Below are 18,790 nucleotides of genomic sequence, written 5' to 3'. Positions count from 1 at the left end.
AATTAACTACAAACTTCCAATTTTGGTGCTGGTATTCACATTAATTTCCAGATCATTAAAGGTGTTAGATAAGACTTCTACTAAGTGAATGTTGTGATATGTCAGTGAACTTCTTTTCTGTCCTTTTCTTTCTATTAGGTATCGTTAATCTGTGTGTTCTTATCCAGTCATATTCTGATCAGTGTGAGTTGTAGTATGCATAACATTGCAGCAGGTTAACATGCTACAAAATCACTATTTCAGTAAATTAGACATTTTTGCTGATTCATAATTTAGTTTCTGTAATATCCTTGATAATTTTACACTATTTTAAGTTCAGTTATGTGGTTAGCATTCTGTTTTTGATTATGAGAGGTAGTGTATGGAAGGATCGTTTTGATTTCTTGTTATTGAAATACAAGCTTGATTTTTTTGCAAAGATCAGGGGACTGTGGTGAGAGGTATTATTTTGTTACTGAGCAGATACTTGGGTAGGTGCGTACATTGCCTTTAGTTTCAATGAAATATTATTATTCCCAGAAAATTTTTAGTTTTCCTACCTGGTCTTCTGGCACTCAGTAGATACTCATTTTCATTTTGAAATCATTCTATTTTCTTACTCAGAGATCACCGCTACAAAATTTTACTGTGCCTATTTCCTATTTTATTATGTATGCTTAAATTTTCAAATTACATCCTTTGCAATGTAAATATGATACTTTTAGTGGGTAGTGTTACAGGCTACGCCTTCTCTTACTCTGCATGAGATGGAGAGGTACAACTTAGTATTGCCTGACCTGGTATCAAACTCTTTGTGACTGAATGTCTAGAATGGCTTTACTTCAATATGAATCGTAGCTGGGTCATCGTGGAATCCCACAACCACCTTATGATAGCTTTGTCTTTGTGTCAGAGGATAATGGTGACTGTACTCTGGAGCTGGCTGTGGATTGGGATTGCAGGACAGTGTAATGGGCAATAGCTTCCTCTATGGAAAGGCAGTTTTTTAATTCATGCTGAAGCCATTGCTTGTAGATTTTCTTCATCTGAGTAGCAAATCGGTTAAAATCAGTCACAATTAGAGATAGGGGTGAGTACTAAAGTTTAAAAATGCTGCTCTATCCACATATATTTTGTAATTAATTCCAGTGCTTAACAAGGAAGAGTTTTTTCTTGTCAGAGTTCCTCTAGAGTCATACTGCAGTCATTGCATCTTCATGTGATGAGTGAAGAACTTTCTGTTTATCTCATACTTTTAACCTTCCCTTTAACCTTCTCAAAAGAACCTGACTAGAAGATGACTCCTGGAGTTCAGTGCATAAGACATATTTTAATGTTAAGGTTATCTGTATTATCTTTTAAACTTTCCCAATGTACTATAGATGTTTGAACTGGACACAGAAATCTGCAACGGTTATATTGTGTTGGGAATTAAAAAAGCATAACCTTCCTTTTTTCATTCTTCATACGTTCAGGCGTCTTTGCCCATTTGACCAGCGTGCCATGGGACTTCACTATGCATTGTAACTTTAAGTCTGTCATTATTTCTAAGATACCATGCTTCGTCCTCTGAATTTGGACTTCTTTCTTAGTCGTTACAAGTGCAAATTTATGCATTCCATGGTAGGAAAAGTATTCATTTGCTTTATTTAGCACATTGTCAGAGATTTGGATCATGTCACTTGAGTGACTGGCTCTCCTCATTATAATTTGTTGTGTTGTCTGCAAACGTCATCAGTAATGAATTTGCATTTTCTTGGAGGTCATTGATAAAAAAAAAATATGACAGCTCAGGACTGGTAACCTATCACGGCAGGTCTCATACAAATACTCTTAATATAACTCCCTGTTTGCGGTTACATTCTGAGACTTACTGATTTGCCTGTTTCTAATCCATTCTAATCCATAACATATTTTTGATGTTAATTTTGTATCATTCTTACTTTGAAGTCCAGAAGTGGTGCTCGGCAAGCTAACACACAGAAAATATTTTTTGTTGAAGTCAAGTGGGACGGTTTGCTTAAAACCAGGTGTAAGTAAAAGATCTCTACAGATTAGAGGACTGAATATTTCATTTGAACACATGGTGATGAGTTCTTAGTGCTATAAGCGAAGTTCTCTATAAATTCATACGGTTGAGAAGCATGATGCTGTATTGATATGTGATATAAAAAAGGACGCAGTCTGCTTTTAGAGAAAATTGTTTAGGGTGTTACTTTCAAAGGATTTTTTTAATTAGGAAGAGATTTTCTACATCTAAATAATTTGATTTGTGAAGACTGTTATTGAAGGCGTGTAATGAAATTGGCATATTTGCTGCTTAACTTTAAAAATAAACAATATCTAAAATGATAGTGATCACACTATATAATTGCATTTCATTATGAGTTATGTGTCATAAGAAGTAGTGGAGAAGTTTACACACGCTATTAATATTCTGTCTTTGAATTGAAGTTCACAGTAAAGTTCAGCTTCTGTTTTTTATTACTATTATTTTATAATACAGATTTTTTTGTTTCGTCGTATTTTCTTTTAAAAAGATGTTCTGTAGTATGGAAACTTGTGGCAAAATACACGGCTGGAAAATGTGCAGTTTTGTTTCCTGGTGTATGTGGTATTTATAAATCCTGGTAGGCTTTTGCTTTGGTGCTGATACAGGATTAATATAAAAGCAGCTCTATTCTTAGCTCATATTTAATTCTCTGTATTGAGCTGTGGTACTGTGCGTTATTTCAACTCCGTGTAGTGTTTCAAGTGTAAGCCAGAGTTTATTGCCAGGTGGCATGAACGAGACGTATAAACATTTTATGGACAACAGATGCAGATGAATGCAGGAATTTATCTCATGCACTGAATGCTTATTTGGCCATGAGATACAACCTTTACTGATTCCTCCGTGCTGACTGACATAGGACAATTAAAATCAAATGAATTGCTACAGAAGTAATTACTGTGAAGAGAGAATAATCATAACTTCCAATGTGTAAAATACAAAGTTACTTAAAAGCATTTCAATGAGTAAATAGAAGAATTAGCAGGAGAAAAAACCTCAAAAAAAACAGTGTCTTGTCTCCTAGTCTCCTATTCAGTTACGATACAGTGGTTTTTTTGTTTGTTTGTTTGTTTGTATTTATGGTCATGTTTATGTTTTTTAATCTTTTATATTATATTTTTATTTATGGGTTATACCAGCTGCATGAGATTTTCAAAACACTGTTATTTTTGAAGTTAAATTTGTACGTAATAGAGATGTGCATAGAGCTGGCCACTTGTCCTCCTCTGTTTTTGAGAGCAAGATCGAAAGTGTAACCTATTTTGCTTGGATATCCTTTCCCCCAAAATATTCTTCCCAGATAAAACAAACCTGCTGCAGTCCTTGGATTTCTAACATAGTTGCCCAAAGCCTGAGACTTAGCTCAGTTACAATGATCGTATTCCACCCACTGAAGTCCACAGGGTTGCATCAGAATGAATGAGAGGAGAGTCAAGTCCGTAAAGTACCTCGCCTGCATTGTCTGGTGTTTATTTCTTCCACTGAGGCTTTTCTTAGTTAAAGCTTTTAGGCTGAGGAAAACAGATGAATATCACTTTCGAAGGATAGAAATTGAATAACATATAGTGACACATGTTGTTGGAATAGAACATCGTGACATGCAGAGTGCACAGCCGTGGTCGTTCTCTTAAGGAATTGTGCTAGTAAAATAGTTTAACAATTCTGCTTAAGTATGCATCGTCTGTTAGAGTGGGCTTCGTATAATGTTTTTGAAACTAGATTGCTTGACTTTTTCTTTTTAGATTTCTGTAAAAACAAACTAAAGTGAAATTCGATAAACCTCAGCTCTGAAATTATTTTTAAACAAAGTTTTGCTGGTGACAGCTTATTTTCTTAAGTAAGCAGATTCCATATGTGGTATTAAGTAAATCATTTTGTGATTCGATGATGGTGTATTGGGGTGAGACATCCTGTAATGTAACTATGTCTGAAGTTATTTACTGTTTTTCCTCTGCCAAATTGTGATTGTTTAGTCTGCTAACACTTGTACTAAAGGCTTTTTCTGGGTAGTGGTTAGCAGTTGTTTTCAAAGCAAATGTTAAATGTAAGGAGAGATTCCTTTTAAAAAAAAAATCCTGTTCTGGCAAAGGAACTTGATTTGTGTTCTTGTTCAGTGTTCCTTTACTGTTTTTAGTATGGCTGTTGAAATCTATACCTTATATGATCTCATTGTACTGCCTGCATTTCATTAATGAGTGACTCTGTTTAGGGCTTGGGGAGTGAAATATTTTTCATATGACACTACCCAATATGAGTGCAGTGCACCAGCTGCAAAAACCACAGACCATCTGATTTTGTGGCTTTTGAGGGTGTGAAAAGTTCAATTGCATATACTAGGGTTTATATCTGTATATTATACCATATGGAAACGGAACTACTGTAGACCTTAAAAAAAAAAAAAGGGAGAAAAGAAAAATTGTTTAGCCATAGTTCAAATGAAGATAAAATATAGAATTTGCAATCTAGCTGAATAAATATTACTATAAGGCAGTAAAACAGTTTTTTGAAAGAATATGGTATTATGTATTACAAATCTTGCTACAGATTATGTGGTGTATTTCTTTTAAAGAAAGATGGCAAATGTGAAAGTTGTAAAATGAGCAAATAAGTGTGTCTTCATGGTGATTAAAGCTGAATTTTCTTATGAAAGCAATGACTTGGTAACTACTTCATCCAGGTGAGATGTTATCAATACAGAAATACGGTTGCTATTCCATATGCATATTCCTCCTTTCATTGTCTGGAGAGAAGAAGTTTGGGTGGGCACTACAGAGATTAACCTGAATCAAGCAGAAAAATCTTTCTATAATTATGTTCCAGTCATAATTTGGGAAGCTTTAATGTAGATTCTATTTTACCAAGCCAAAACATGAACAGTTGTGCTATTTGTCACTGTTCTGTGGTTTGTTCTGCTGTAGAATTGAAGTAAAGGCAACTATTCGTGGGTCTGTGGAATAGTATGGTTTGTCAGGAACGTTTGCAAATAGTTTAAGAATAGTCTTTTAAATGACTGAGGGAAAGAAATAAAAAGAAATGGAAAGTATCTCAACAGTCTTAAATTCTAAGATAATTTTTGTGTGTGCTCTTTATTACTTTGAAGGAGGTTTTAATCAGCAGAACTGCTTTCAAAAATAACTCCTTAGCTTTTGTGTAAAGCCCTAACAAGGATAAACACCAGTGCTCTGTGTGGGAACTGATCATCTAGTAGTCACCAGATTTCATGTTACGTTAGCACATAAAGTTAGCACAGCAGTTTGCAGCTTCTGTAAATCAAAATTCAGTTCCATGTTAATTTGTGGAGCGTGTATCTGTTTTATGCAATTGGCATGCTTGAGACATAAGAAGGGAAAAAGTTAAGAATCATTGTAGTGTTTGCTCTATAGAAGGACTACGCTTGACTCGTAAACACATGGTAAGGTTTTATTCACAAGAGTGCAAGCAGTTTTGAGAAGTATTCTGAGCTGTTCTTCGAAAGCAACAATAGCAAACAGTAGAAACTGAAACCTGTCGATGAGACCCCCAATACAAACCCCAACTTCAAATTCTCCTGCTTGGGTCATTCATTCAAGGGACAAAATAAATTTCACAATGTATATCGTTATCGTACTGGGTAAGAAGTCCCAAATAGTACGAATAATGGCAAACCACTACATGACAAAGTCCAAATTCAAATTTTATTTGAGCAGATAGTCTCAAATGATGAACAGTTTTGTAAAATGTAATTGCTTTCTGTGAAAAAAAGCATAAACATGAAGTAGGGCTAAATTTGTCGTATACTTCATTTACCGTGACTCATCCTTCCAGCTCTATACGTAGTTCTGCCATGACTAAGAAAGTGCTGTTTTGTTGACAATAAGTCTCAACAACAGATCTCTCTGAACCACTGTCGAATGCCGCTTAATGGCTCGCGATGGAGCAGCTATTCAGAGCGCGGTTATGAGAACCATGACTGAGGGTTGATTCCACTCATAATGAGGATCAGATGTAGGAGTAAGTGTATGAGCATTGTAGCAATACGTACTGCCAACTGAGAAAGAAGGAAAACAGAGAGGAAAGCTTTTAGCTCTTGCGGTTTCAGTTGAAAAATGTTGTGATATTTAAATAGTTTCATTAAATCACAAGTTGGCCACCTCAAATTTTGATATTTGGCTTTTATCTATCAGGAGGGTTTTTTTTTTAATTACGTGCTCTCTATTCTTTTTATCTCCTTTTTGGACTCTGAACCTTTTAGGGATTTAGCTTTTAAATTTTTAATCTGCACCCATGAGAACTCCATATTCAAAAGAAAAAGAATGGGGATTCTTGTAAATTTTTTTTATTTCAACAGCTGGAGCTTTAGGGAAAATATCACAAAAGGTGCAATTTGAAATAAAGCCCTAAGTATCATACCCATATTTATGGTATGAAAAGTAAGATCTCTATGAGATTATGCACACCAGCAGGTGAAATGGTCTGGCTACTGAAACCGGTGGGAGTCTTCTCCAGTCAAATTCAGTGGAGCCTCGGTTTTATTCTCTTAATCTTTTTACTGTTAAATCCAGACGTAATCTGCTTGTCTTAGTTTCTCTTACTCTGCACTTCAGAATAGGAACATTTCCTTCATTTCATCAGCGGTACGTCAGCTTAGGAGGGAGAGGGAGGCTGGACTATCAATCCCAAAAGAAGCAGTGTAGTTGTGACAACATTATGCAGTCAAACTTATCCTTCCTTTTTACATACAGAAGCTCGAGAGGATGAAGTCTATCAATTGGGACTCAAAAAAAGCAATCAGTGTGTGAGATATATAAAAGGATATAATATATATAAGGATATATAGAAGGACAAACAAAATGCTTGTAACAAGAGTTTAATTACAGACGGCACTTAAAATGAACTATTATTCTTACCTCAATGAAATCCTTATCTGATGATATTATGGAAACCTTGCAGCTAAGGATAACTGTATTATTTATTTAAATTAATACTAGTACTCCAAAGTAATTTTTGCCATGGATTGGATCTCTACAGATTCAGAAAAGCATTCTTAAGTTTTGTTCTATTGTGTGCTAAGAGAATTGATACAGCACACAGTATCAGTTTTATGTAGCCTTTAGGAGTAATGTGGAAAACAAAAACACTTCAGTAAAAGGGGACATAGTGCTCATAGGATTATGCAGACATTTTGAATTCATACAAATATAAGTAAGAACTTTTGAAGATTTCTGCATATTCATTTTAATTGAAAGTTGAGTAATTATGAGAATTAAGAATATTATTTTTTATTCTTTGCCTTCTTTTTACCATTTATTCCTGAGTATTTTCATGTGCTATACTTAAAATTTTTACTTACTAAATAATGGGAAAAGTCCATTTTTTAAAGCACAAAGAACACTGTAATATTAGATCTGTATAGAGCTCTTCTAAAAGCAATACTGTTTGATTGTATCTTTGGTTAAAAACTGGAACCTGCTTGTTAAAAACGCTCTATCATATCTTTCAATTTCTTGGTTAATAAAAAACATGAAATACAAAATAAGTAAATGAGGATCCCTACTAGCAGTGTTAACTATAGTTAACTATAAATAATAATACTGGTAGAGTGCATCATGCTAATACAAACCCCAATTTTGAGTTTTGTTTTTGAATGGTCGAAGGACAGTAAGTAGTTAGTATGCAAATACATGTCAGTAATTTGTTTGCACTTTGTTAGCCACTTTTCTGATTTAAAACCAAGTGAATTTAACGTTGCAGGTTCACTAAATTCAAGTTACCATATCGTATGTGCTAATCAAACTAAAACTATACTACTTTAAGTCAGTGCTTCCCTTCAAATAATTTATTTTGTGAAGTTCATACCACATTAAATTCTAGATGACCTTATCTTTATGAGGCATTCACAAATCTTTCTTTCTCACACGTGCCAATATTCTAGTATGGCTTTTAGTATAGGTTGCTTTGATTTGTGATCAGATGTTCTTTATTTTTATAAGCATCCCATCCCTCTGTTCTTTGCAGGGGCACTGGACTAGATGGTCTTGAAAGGTTCCTTGCAGCTGGAATGATTCTTTGATTCTGTGATCTTTGTGCTGGGAGGATAAAACAAAATTAAAAGAAACATCCATACCATTTCCTAACTTATTTCTTTCCAGTTGCAATATCTCATTTGATACAGTTTTAGATAATTTTGTTATAATTGTTTAAATTGTGGGTTGTATCAGGAGTGCATTTTGGATGAGCATCCTCTGATCATCCCCACTGTTGTATCTGGGTTTGCACTACAGAGCCTTTAAATAAACAGGAACTGAAAGGAGCTCTCCAGAGCACGTAGAAAGCCCTCCATCCTCTTCATACAAGCCATTGAGCCAAACTGAAGTAAAATCCATCAGAGGATGTGTAACTGTGATTCAATCATTGACACAATTGATCAAATCATACAGTATTCTACAGGACTCCTTACTTAATTCAGAATGCATACTGCACATTTAATACGCTAACTAGTATTTTATTACAGTATCAGAATTGTGTGCATTTCCCTTAATTATGGTATATCCTTCAGAGCATTCTGATGAGCTTTTCTGCACCACAAGTTCTCTGTAGTTTGTCCTTCCCACACATTTCTAGAGTCACTGTCACAGTCATGTGATGCACTGATTTTATCCTTGTTCTACAAAAGGAGAACGAAGACACAGTCATCTGTGGTGTAATTTTTATGGAGTGCTCAGTGTTACACAAACTTTGCCCAGAATGCTGCTTTCACTGACATCCTATCACGTCAAGCACATCAGACTGATGATTAAACCCCTGAAGAAGAGAAGCATAAATTTATGTCAGTCTGTGGATCAGTTTTAATACGTTGGTATTGTTTAACTCTCATTTATAACCCAAGTTCTGAATCTTAGTGGTCAGTAGTCATATCTGTGACTGTCATCATATAGATGAAGTTGAGATAGCATTTTGTGTCTACTTATCACCTTATGCTTATCTGTATCAAAAGTGATTCAGTGTTTTCCTGTCTGGATATTCAGACTTGTTAAGTCCTGCAGATTATGATGCTGGACCCAATCTTAAAAACTCCAATAGCTTAATCCAACTTAATTTTATTCATCTTACTGAGACTTTACTTATCCCTACACTTTATTTTCTATCTTTTATCCAACTATTTGTCCATGCTATAATCTGCTCTTCTGTTCTATGGAACTCAAACTTATTTTTGCCTTTAATAAAGGTTGTAGTTCAGTGCTGTTTGACAGTATCACTCAGATCAGTGATTTAACTGGTAAGTCAGTAGACATTTTCTTTTGGCTGAGCTGGATGCTCTGATGCCTCCTCTAATATGAACTGAGTAGTTCTACCCTGACTGTAACTGGTGCTTCCAGCTTTACTTACCCCTCTTGAATAATGCCAGTTCTTTGTAGATTCCTAAATGTAGGTGTCTTTATTTTGACTTTGCTTCGACTTTATTTATTATTCGGGAGCTGCAATGTGGAGAATTATTTTTTTAGATAAAGTACTCCATAGTACTTTATTACAAGCAAAGAATATCTGTGCACATGCAGACTTCTGTTTTTTAGAATTTAATCAACTTTGTATAGACCTTCAGGTTTGTGTGAACTTTCTTTTGCTAACTTGTCTGACAGCGTGATGAGAATAGGTGAACTTGGTACATGTGTTTATATAAAATGATGCTAGGATACATTTATGTATTTGTATTGCTGTGGAGTTGGATCTTCCCACAAAATTCTTAGCAGTCGTGGTCATGGATGAACTAAAATTTTAAAATGTTCCAGCTGAACTGAGTTCAGGTATTTTGTTGATAGAATTAAAACAAATACTGAGTTTGAACTCAATTAAAAAATGTTTTCTGTGACCCTCAGATGTCTAATTTATTTTCTTTCAAAATCCTGAAAAAAGATAAATTAATTGTTACATCTAATAGTTAAGGGTGAGCAGGAACTATTAACTAACTTCAACTTAGATATGAAGATAACTTTAAAAGACTTTTGTCTGCCTAGGAATTACATCTCTTTGCCAAATAGCACAACTGAATAGAAAGCTTCTTCTTGCCTGTTCACATTTTAACAGCTTTTGAACTCTACTAAATTAATATATAACTATTTGGATTTATCCTTTAATATTTATCCTTGGACAGATAGAGATAACAAAATTCTGCTTAAACTTTTAAGATATAAATGATAGATGAATAAATGAACGAGGAATAGATGAATAAATATTAAGTAAATAACAAAGGAATCCTGAAGAGTAAGACAAACAGAGAAGCCTTGCAGAAGGAGGACAATTTGTCAGAAATAAGGTTCGGAATTGGGCTGTATAAGACTTAGCATGGGATTTGCTTCCCTTATCCTCGAATGCCCACAGTGTAGATATCTAGAGCCGAGAACATCAGCTGGACTGCTGTTACAGTCAGTGGGAAGAAGCAGACATCTACAGGGAAATGTGTAAATTGGCTTTAGTGAGTCAGGTTGTTTAAGAATTTATAGCTCTTTAAACTAGATGGCTATTCCAGACATGATAGTCTGGAATGATAACTCTTAGCCCCTAAAGCAAAAAACCAAAATTTCTTTAAGGAGATTATTATTATTTTTATTATCATTTTATTAATTACTTTTCACTTTGTAATGATTATAAATGTCTAAGTATTTTGTTGGTACATTCTCATTTAGTTTAGAATTTTTAAGAAAATTGATGCATAGTTTATTCTAAAAATGACAGAAAACATATTACACTTGCATCGTTGGTTTAAAATGAACATATAGGTGCTCAAATAATTTAACTTTCCATCCTTACTCTTGTATTAGAACTATGTTTCATATCCAATTAAAAAATGAAATGGAAAATGTATTTAGATGCATAGTGGCATATAGGTGGGGTTTATTAATTGAGCTAATTTGTGTCTAGAATAGTAGGTTAATCTTATTTGCCATGCTTATAATTCTTTTAAATCAGAAAATAATTGCTTAATTTTAAATTACATTTTGATTAAAGCTCCTGTGTGATCTTTAGATTTCCATAGCCTACCCTTTTACACAGAAAATAATCATTTATTCTGCATTTTGGGATGAACGTTTCCAACACATGGATACAGCATGCTGAATGTGAATTTTAATGAGTGATTTTTTGCATTTGAAAATATTATTTTACTCTTTTCTTTAAGATGTTTTTACAGTTTGTTTACAGAGCAAAAGCAAGTGGTACCTTTACTTCCAGTGTGAGAATTTGAAGTAAATTAAAGCCTTTATGAATGTTTGCTTTTTAGAATAACTAGAAACTACACAAATCAGAGCTCTGGAAAGAGTGTTTTTCTTGCTACTGTTTCTCTTTTTAAGGAAAAATGAAATTACTGACAAATGTGAAGCCCTTTATCAACGTCAGGACGTTGGATTCCGTGGTAAATAGGTTTGTTTTTCAATGTGTGCACTGTATACTTGTACTTTAAGTACTCAAATACTCTGATTCTATATGGTTTATATTATTCATATATATATATATATATATATATATATATAAAATCCTAAAATGTCCTGAGTTCGGAAGGACACACAAGGATCAGTGAGCCCAACTCCGAATGATTCTCCCATTATGGTCAGAGAAAATCCACATTTTTAAACAAATTTTCTCTCTTCACAAATTGTACTAATGAATTATTTCAGTCTGACTGAAGAATAGAATAAAGAACACACGAGAGTTCAGTAAAAAAATTTATGTAACAGCCAAGGATATATGAGGGCTGCTCTGAAAGCAGTGCATCCTATTTAATTATGTTGGCCCACAACATATCTGTTGTAGTTTCCATGGAAATGAAAAGCAGGCATTACTTTCAGAGCGACCTGTATAAATATAGTATGATAGAATTAACACAGTATGATAGGAAAAAAAAAGCAACATAACATTTGAGAAAATGACTGCAATAAAAATACAAACTAAGATGGCTGAAAATAACTTTACATCAAAGTTAAACTGAACTGGATCACCATTTATCAAAGAAAAAACATCCACTTATTTTCTGTTAGCAAGAATTGGAATATGTCAGGGTAATCCCATTTTGAAAAGACAACTGAGAAGTCAGATTTACTGACATCTCAATAAACATCCAGACAGTATACACAAAAACTACCAAGTGTGAGGTTTGCCTTTCTATTAAGGAGTAGCTAACATTTCCAGTTGTCAGTGGTTCCTTACCTGCCATACGTGTCCTACAGAAAGCTATGTAATTTGGTAATGTCCAAACTGAAAATGTAACTGTAAGTATTCTTGAAACTGGAAGACAAAATCTCCCATTGTCTGTAACTCTACAAAGTTTAGAAACAGTTATGGGCCTTATCGTTTACAATCTAATATTACATTGATTTTTTGTTGTTAAAGTAGAGAAACTAATAAAAAATCAAGTTGACTGATGAGAACAAGGAAGACTCTACCCTAGTTGTCAGAACGTTCGTTTGAGGAAAGGAGTACCTGATTTCTTGTCTCCACCTCAAGGACTGCTGAGGCAGGAGTCAAAATTAGTTTTTAATGACTGTGTAACAGTATTAATTTATTATATTATGCAAATTGACCAGTAATCCTTTTGCCATTTCATGAACTGTTAACGGTACAGATGTGTCTGTTGGTGCCGTCTCTGATGGGTTTGCTTCTTCACAAATCTGAGTAAAGGAATACTTGGTTAGATAGAAATGAAACACCAACCTATGCCAGCGCACTGAGTTTTGACCAATTTCATTAACGGGATGGGGATGCATACAGACTTTAAGAACATTGGCGCAATGGGTTATCCAAGAAGAGAAGATTTGCAGTCTCAGATGCTCAGAATTTAGTCATCTTACCTCCAGCTGCAGTACAGACAGTCAGCAACTGTCAACGAATGTCAGTGACAACAACATGTGACAGAATACCGGTGGGCAGGTTCAACCACTGCTGCCATACCACCAACATCTGCCTCTGACACTGTCAGCCAGCTTACTAAAACAGGAAATGTTACTTTTGGAGCACCCTTCATATTACAGTGCTTACATCACAGCTTTATTGTTAATCGTGCTTTTTAACGTTAGAATTCTACAAATGAAACACTTTCTACTTATTCTGTATTAAGCATGAACCGGTTGAGTTACCAAGTATCCAAACTGGAATGAAAAGAAACTGGGAAAGTATTTTTCCCTTTCCAAAGGATTTAAAAACTCTGAAAAATTCTGAAAGGTTAAAACTTCCATGAAATCTGGTTCTAATTTCATATTTGGTGATTTGTAATGACTGCTGGTTTGACTTATTTTTTTCCAAAGATCAAAATTTATTTAAAGCAGCTGTTGTTAATTTATGTAAATATCACATAGTGAGTCGGTACTTAAAAATAGGCCATTTAAATTCCAGTGAAATTTAAAAACTCTAAAATGCTTCTTCTTACTTAAATCTCAAATTTGAGTTCAGTAAAATGTGTTCTTCTTGTCACTGTTCTGTTAATCGCTGTGGGTTTTCTCTCTGTTAGCACAATACATGTACACACAGTTTGGTGGTTATAAATAAACATGCTGCTCCCTTTTGAGAGCTCTAGACTAGTTCTGAATGGCTTCTGTAAAACTGCAGCACTTTTTAGTTAGAACCTGTTGTCAGTAAAATTAAAAGAGACTTCAAGAACTGTAGAGATCTGTAGGGATTTTTTCCCCATTTTTCCCTATTCTGGTATAGAAGGTTGTAGCTGAGAATGTCTCAGTGAGCATAATGTGATCAGTCAGGAATTTACACAGTTTGGGGAGGAAAAAAGGCTAAAGTCAACCTTCACAAATATTTGAATACATTCTAAAATAATTTCAGGTACGGATTTCATGTGGTTAATTTGACATTATTCATCTTTCTTGGTATAAATTTAACCATTAAAAAAATCTCAAATATTAATCTGTAAATGTTTAACGAGTTTTCTCACACCGTTCTGTCATTCTGCGTCTGCCTACAGTCATGTGAACAAGCGCTCTCGTTTCTGTAGAGGGTGAATCTCCGGCTATCTTAGGAAGCCCTCAGGTTTATAATATCAGTTCTGTTGTACAAATCAAAAGCTAAGCTTAGCTTCTCAACCGTCCACTGAAGTTTTAAAGAGGCAACTTTTGGTGAAAGAAGAGAAGTTTGAGTGAAGAACGTGCCAGCGAGGCAGGAGCTCCATGTGTACTCTGTAGTATTTATCTTCGAGCAGTGGAGTCTCTTTGCCAGCTCCAAGATAGATCAGTTTCCCAAAATCACAAATGTGTATTTTAGAGAGTTTCAGCCCCTCTACAGAGCTGCATAGGCTAAGTGCTTTGAAAAGCTCACCCTCTGCACTCCCCACCCCTGCCAAAAAAGAAAAGGAGAAAAAGGAAAACCACCAATGAATAAAGAATTTCTGATATAAGCTTTCGTGCACTGCTTTTGGGGTTTGTGCCTTCAGCTTGCGACCTCAGCATCTGCCAAAAGTTAAACACTCCTCCAGGCCATGGAAGCCCCCAGAACCGCAGTCCTGTACCTGCAATGTGATTTCCTTCCCCAACCTGGCAGAATAAGATTTCCTTCAGCTTTTGAGTTCTTCTCTATTGAATCCTTACTGAAAGAAGAGGAAGAAAATGTAGCACTGTAATTTTGTGCAGTGTAATACAAACAGGAGGTAAAATGGGTAAAAGATGAAAAGACTTCCTAAAGAAGTGGATTTTAAAAAGGATTTTAAAAAGGAATTTGAAGTACAGGTTTTACTTGGCAGATAAGAAAAAGGGAAGGCTTAGTCAGTGAGAATATGAGTGAGGAATGTGTTTATGCGTATTCGTTTTAAAATCTGCCTATCCTAATCAGCATCTACCACCAATCGAACATTTGACTGTTCTTTTTTTCTTTTTTCCTTTTTTTTTTCCTTTTTTTTTTTCCCTGAGGAGGTAGCTACCGGGTAGTGAGTGGGAAGTGGGATTGAAATTGAATCGCTGAACTTCCTCAGTTGTATAGCAATGTTCGGTGGATTCTAAACCAAGACTGCCTTGTGCGTGCCTTGTATGTGTGTGATTGGGTTGTAGTATTTGGAATAAATATTAAAGAATCAAAAAGCATTTCTGCCAGCCTACTAAATCAGTTAATCTCTAGCAGGAAAAAAAAAAAAGAAGGTGCTTTTAGATTTCTTAACAAATTTTGGCATGTGTGGTGGCTTTACCAGTTTCATCCTTCCCATATTTCAGGCAGTGACTTGGAAGTAGAAATCCCTAAACTACAGTGTTCTTATAGTTTATGCTGATAAAAACAGTTCTGGATAAATAGAACAGCCAAGTTGAATTTATGCCTAGTAGCTATTATCAGCTGCTCTTGTTGTCCCATAGTCAGTATATGGCCATTTTCATCATAAAAAATATCGTGTCTTTCTGTATGTTGTATGTCTATAAGAGCATTAATCAGCTAAATAACATCCATTCTTTTTTTTTGTCCTCAGATAGATCTATCTGTTTATATTTCTATGCATCCCCAGCACATTCTGCTAAGGAACAACGATGAAATTCTTCTGTTGCCGAGACTCATTCTTGTGTTTTCTTTAGGTTCTCTTAGCATTTCTCCCCTCCTCCTTCTGAACACAGGAAAACTAATTAAGTTTTCCTTTCTACCTTTGTAAAATATGGTTGCTTCTAAGGTTACAGTAAGAAGTGTATGTATAAAAAATCCTTCATAACCTGCGTTGCCTTTCTGAGCCCTCAGTAATGCAACGAGGCAGCCAGCGACGTTCAGGCACAGTTGGACTGGAATAAATGGGGTAGTCCAATCCTCTTATGGCTGCCGCTCTGAACTACTTTGCTGAAGTAAAAAAGCTGCATTCTTAAGTGTACGGAAACTGGTAATACTGTCTAGATTTCACTACTGTTGAACTTTCCAATTGTAGATTTACTCTGAGCGCTGCCTCTTGTGAGAAAAAATAGGTGGGATTTTTAAGTGACTAAAAACATTTCTTTTTCTTTAATTTTTTATTTTCTCTTTGCCCTTGAGAACTTCTGGCTCATTCACGTCAAGATCAAATTACTGTCTGGGGGAATTTATTTGGACCTTTTAAAAGTCCATCTTATTTTTACGTGTGGCAAAGAAACTGTGTGTCAAGTTGTAAACCTATGCGTTTTTCCATCTGTATTTATTTGCCTGTTCTTGGTCACCATGGAACTGGAGTACGTGGGAAATGGGCAAGTTAACCTGGGTTGTTTCTGTGTGATTGCAAGTTTGTAGCGTTCATCTCAGTGGGACCAAGCTGTCAGTGGAGGCGGGCAGGGCATGGAGCATGTGCTCCATCTTCTCTTTGTGAGAGCCAGATACAGTGCTCTGTTCTGGGTATGTTGAGATGGCCCAAGTAGTAGTACAGGTTTTCTAATTCTCATCTTTTAACAAAATGCTCAGATGATGGAAACTATTGATGTCCTGAGATGTGTCATGTTGTAAAAAATACCAGTGGCCAAGATTTGCTTGCTTCAAATACGGTTAGCATCATCTTGGGAACTGGTTGTCTATGAACTGATACCTAGTTTTTCAGCTTGTGGCAAGTCAGTTCTGGGAGCTTAGATCAGTCTGTTTTTCTTTTCCATCTTGCCTTTTGTGGCATACTGTGTGACAAGTCTAGTAACTACTGCTACTAACTTACATCAGGTCATAGCTCAGTGCGAGTCTCAGAACCTCCTTAAAGACTCCGTGTATCCCTTGAGACTGTCACTTCCACTTGAAATGTGACATCTCTTTTAGAAAGATATCAAAGCTGCTTATAAAGATTTTAAAAAGTAGGTAATCTACCATATATGTCAGCAGCGGGTGCTAATAGGTTATTTATTTTCATTGTTTAGAAATAAAGAAATGTGACTTTTACATGAACAGATTCAGTCAAGTGATAGCTTTCTACTGTTGGATTCCAGAATGCTCTTTTTTTTTTTTCCACTAAATGAAACTGCTGTCTGCTTTTCTTGCATTATAAATGCATGCGGTTGGTAAGCAAGTTATCTCTTAACTCTTTGTTCTATTAGTGAATTGGATTATAGTTTTAGCATTTTTGTTTGAGAGGTACGTTTTAGCTGTATATGCTCGTATGAGTTATAGTGAGGAAGATGAGCCCGTCTGTTTGATTGATATTTCCCATTGTTTCCAGGCTGGGGTCATCTGAAAAAAATTAATCTCTGATTTACAATGAAAGTAATAAATTTGGGACAATAAAAGTTCTTCAGAGAACCGACATTGTCTGACAATTTTCCACTTACAGTTTTCAAGATCTGTGTATTTAAACAGTTTTAATCCATGTAATGTAGAATATTGATTTTGTATGGTACTTGAAAATGTCATGCAAGATTAAATCTTATAGCAATCTAAGTGTGCTATGACAATACAAGTTAATGTTATTAGCCAAACTTGTTATAGCATAAAAAATGGTATCAAGTTTAGTTGACAAGACTTACAAATGAATGAATTGTGCTATCATTTCTTAATTATTTACTGTTCGACCTTTCCAGAATTTATACAGACTTGATGTCAGCGTGACTGTAGTTTCTGAGGTTTGATCTTCATAAACACTAGCACTGCATTAAGTTTTCTTCATTCTCTTGATCTTGTAGAGTATTCTAGGATTTGTTAAAAATCCACATTAATGTTTCAGTGAATTCCTTTAGCTTTAATTGCTCTCCAATGGGTTTAATACTTCTGGGGTATAAATTCTCTCTCTGGATTTTAATAAAATGACCTGCTTTTTCCCAAATTGAGATTTGCTAAATGCTTACTCCTTCCCAATTACATTTTTAAGAATTGGTTATTATTTTCTTAAGGCTTAAGAGTTTGATGTTATTGATATCTTATAAGTCTCTTCTTACATATCTTTCTTTCCTGATAACTTCCACTTTGGAGATCTAACTGGAGTATGGCATGGAGACTGGGCCTACTACATTTTTAATGGACTTTTGTCTCCTGCTTAGATAAGATCAAATATGAAGTATAAAGCATTAACAGCGTGTTAATGAGTATATCTAGCTTTATTGTGGTATCTTATCTGATCCAGCATATAAACATTTCCCAAAAAGCATGGTTAGGAGTGGGTTTCCTGAGATTAAGTGATGTGGTAGCAGAAAAAACCATGATTTCATCAGCCTTCTGCTGACAGTAGCTCAGGTTTTGTTAGTAAACTTTCCAGCTTGGAATTGTAGTCAGGTTTTCAGCTGCTTTTTAAGTGCCACATCACAGTAATGCAAAAAAAAAAAAAAAAAAAAAAAAAAAAAAAAGAGTCTTTACTTTGGCTTCTGATTCTAAGTTGGTAAGGAATCTGTGGTTGTCAGACGTGGAAGCATTATTAGTGGAAGCGATAGCACTGTAAATTTTCATCAGGGTTAATGTCAGTCTTCTTACCAGAGTTACACCTTAATTCTGGCAGAGGTGAACAAATTTTGCCAACTTTCTTTATAAGATATATATCCAGCAATGAGAAAATCATTCCTTTTGCTGGTGAGCCCCTTCTGTTGTCTGCTGTACCACTGAGTTTGTGGTGGCCCACCTGGCTGACCGGAGAGGCATTTTTTCCTCACAAATAGCCATGTGTTGAATGTTGGAGGAACCCTCCTATAATACAGAAGGAAGAGTTTCTGAGAAAAGTCTTTTGATTCTGAAATTTATTGAAAATTCCCTTTGTTGTTTGGAAGGAATTCCCTTTCACTGTTTGCAGGTCAGGCCAGAAGCTCCGAGCAGACCTTTGGAAAGTCTGTGGTCTCTGGCCATTTCTAGGTAAGAAGGGGTCTCCTTCAACGGCTTACATTTTGCATCTCTTAT

The 18,790-nt window shown here is 35.2% G+C and overlaps 1 protein-coding gene across 11 annotated transcripts in view; it reads left to right on the top strand.

Annotated features, from left to right (window-relative positions):
• The window catches only part of FOXP2 (forkhead box P2), a 412,383-nt gene that overhangs the window by 158,507 nt on the left and 235,086 nt on the right, over positions 1-18,790 (top strand). The window lies entirely within an intron of this gene.

Source organism: Gallus gallus, chromosome 1 (genome assembly GCF_016699485.2).
Source record: "Gallus gallus isolate bGalGal1 chromosome 1, bGalGal1.mat.broiler.GRCg7b, whole genome shotgun sequence".
NCBI lineage: Eukaryota > Metazoa > Chordata > Aves > Galliformes > Phasianidae > Gallus > Gallus gallus.
The sequence above is the reverse complement of the archived record's forward strand: the minus strand, read 5'-3'. Positions and strand labels throughout refer to the sequence as shown.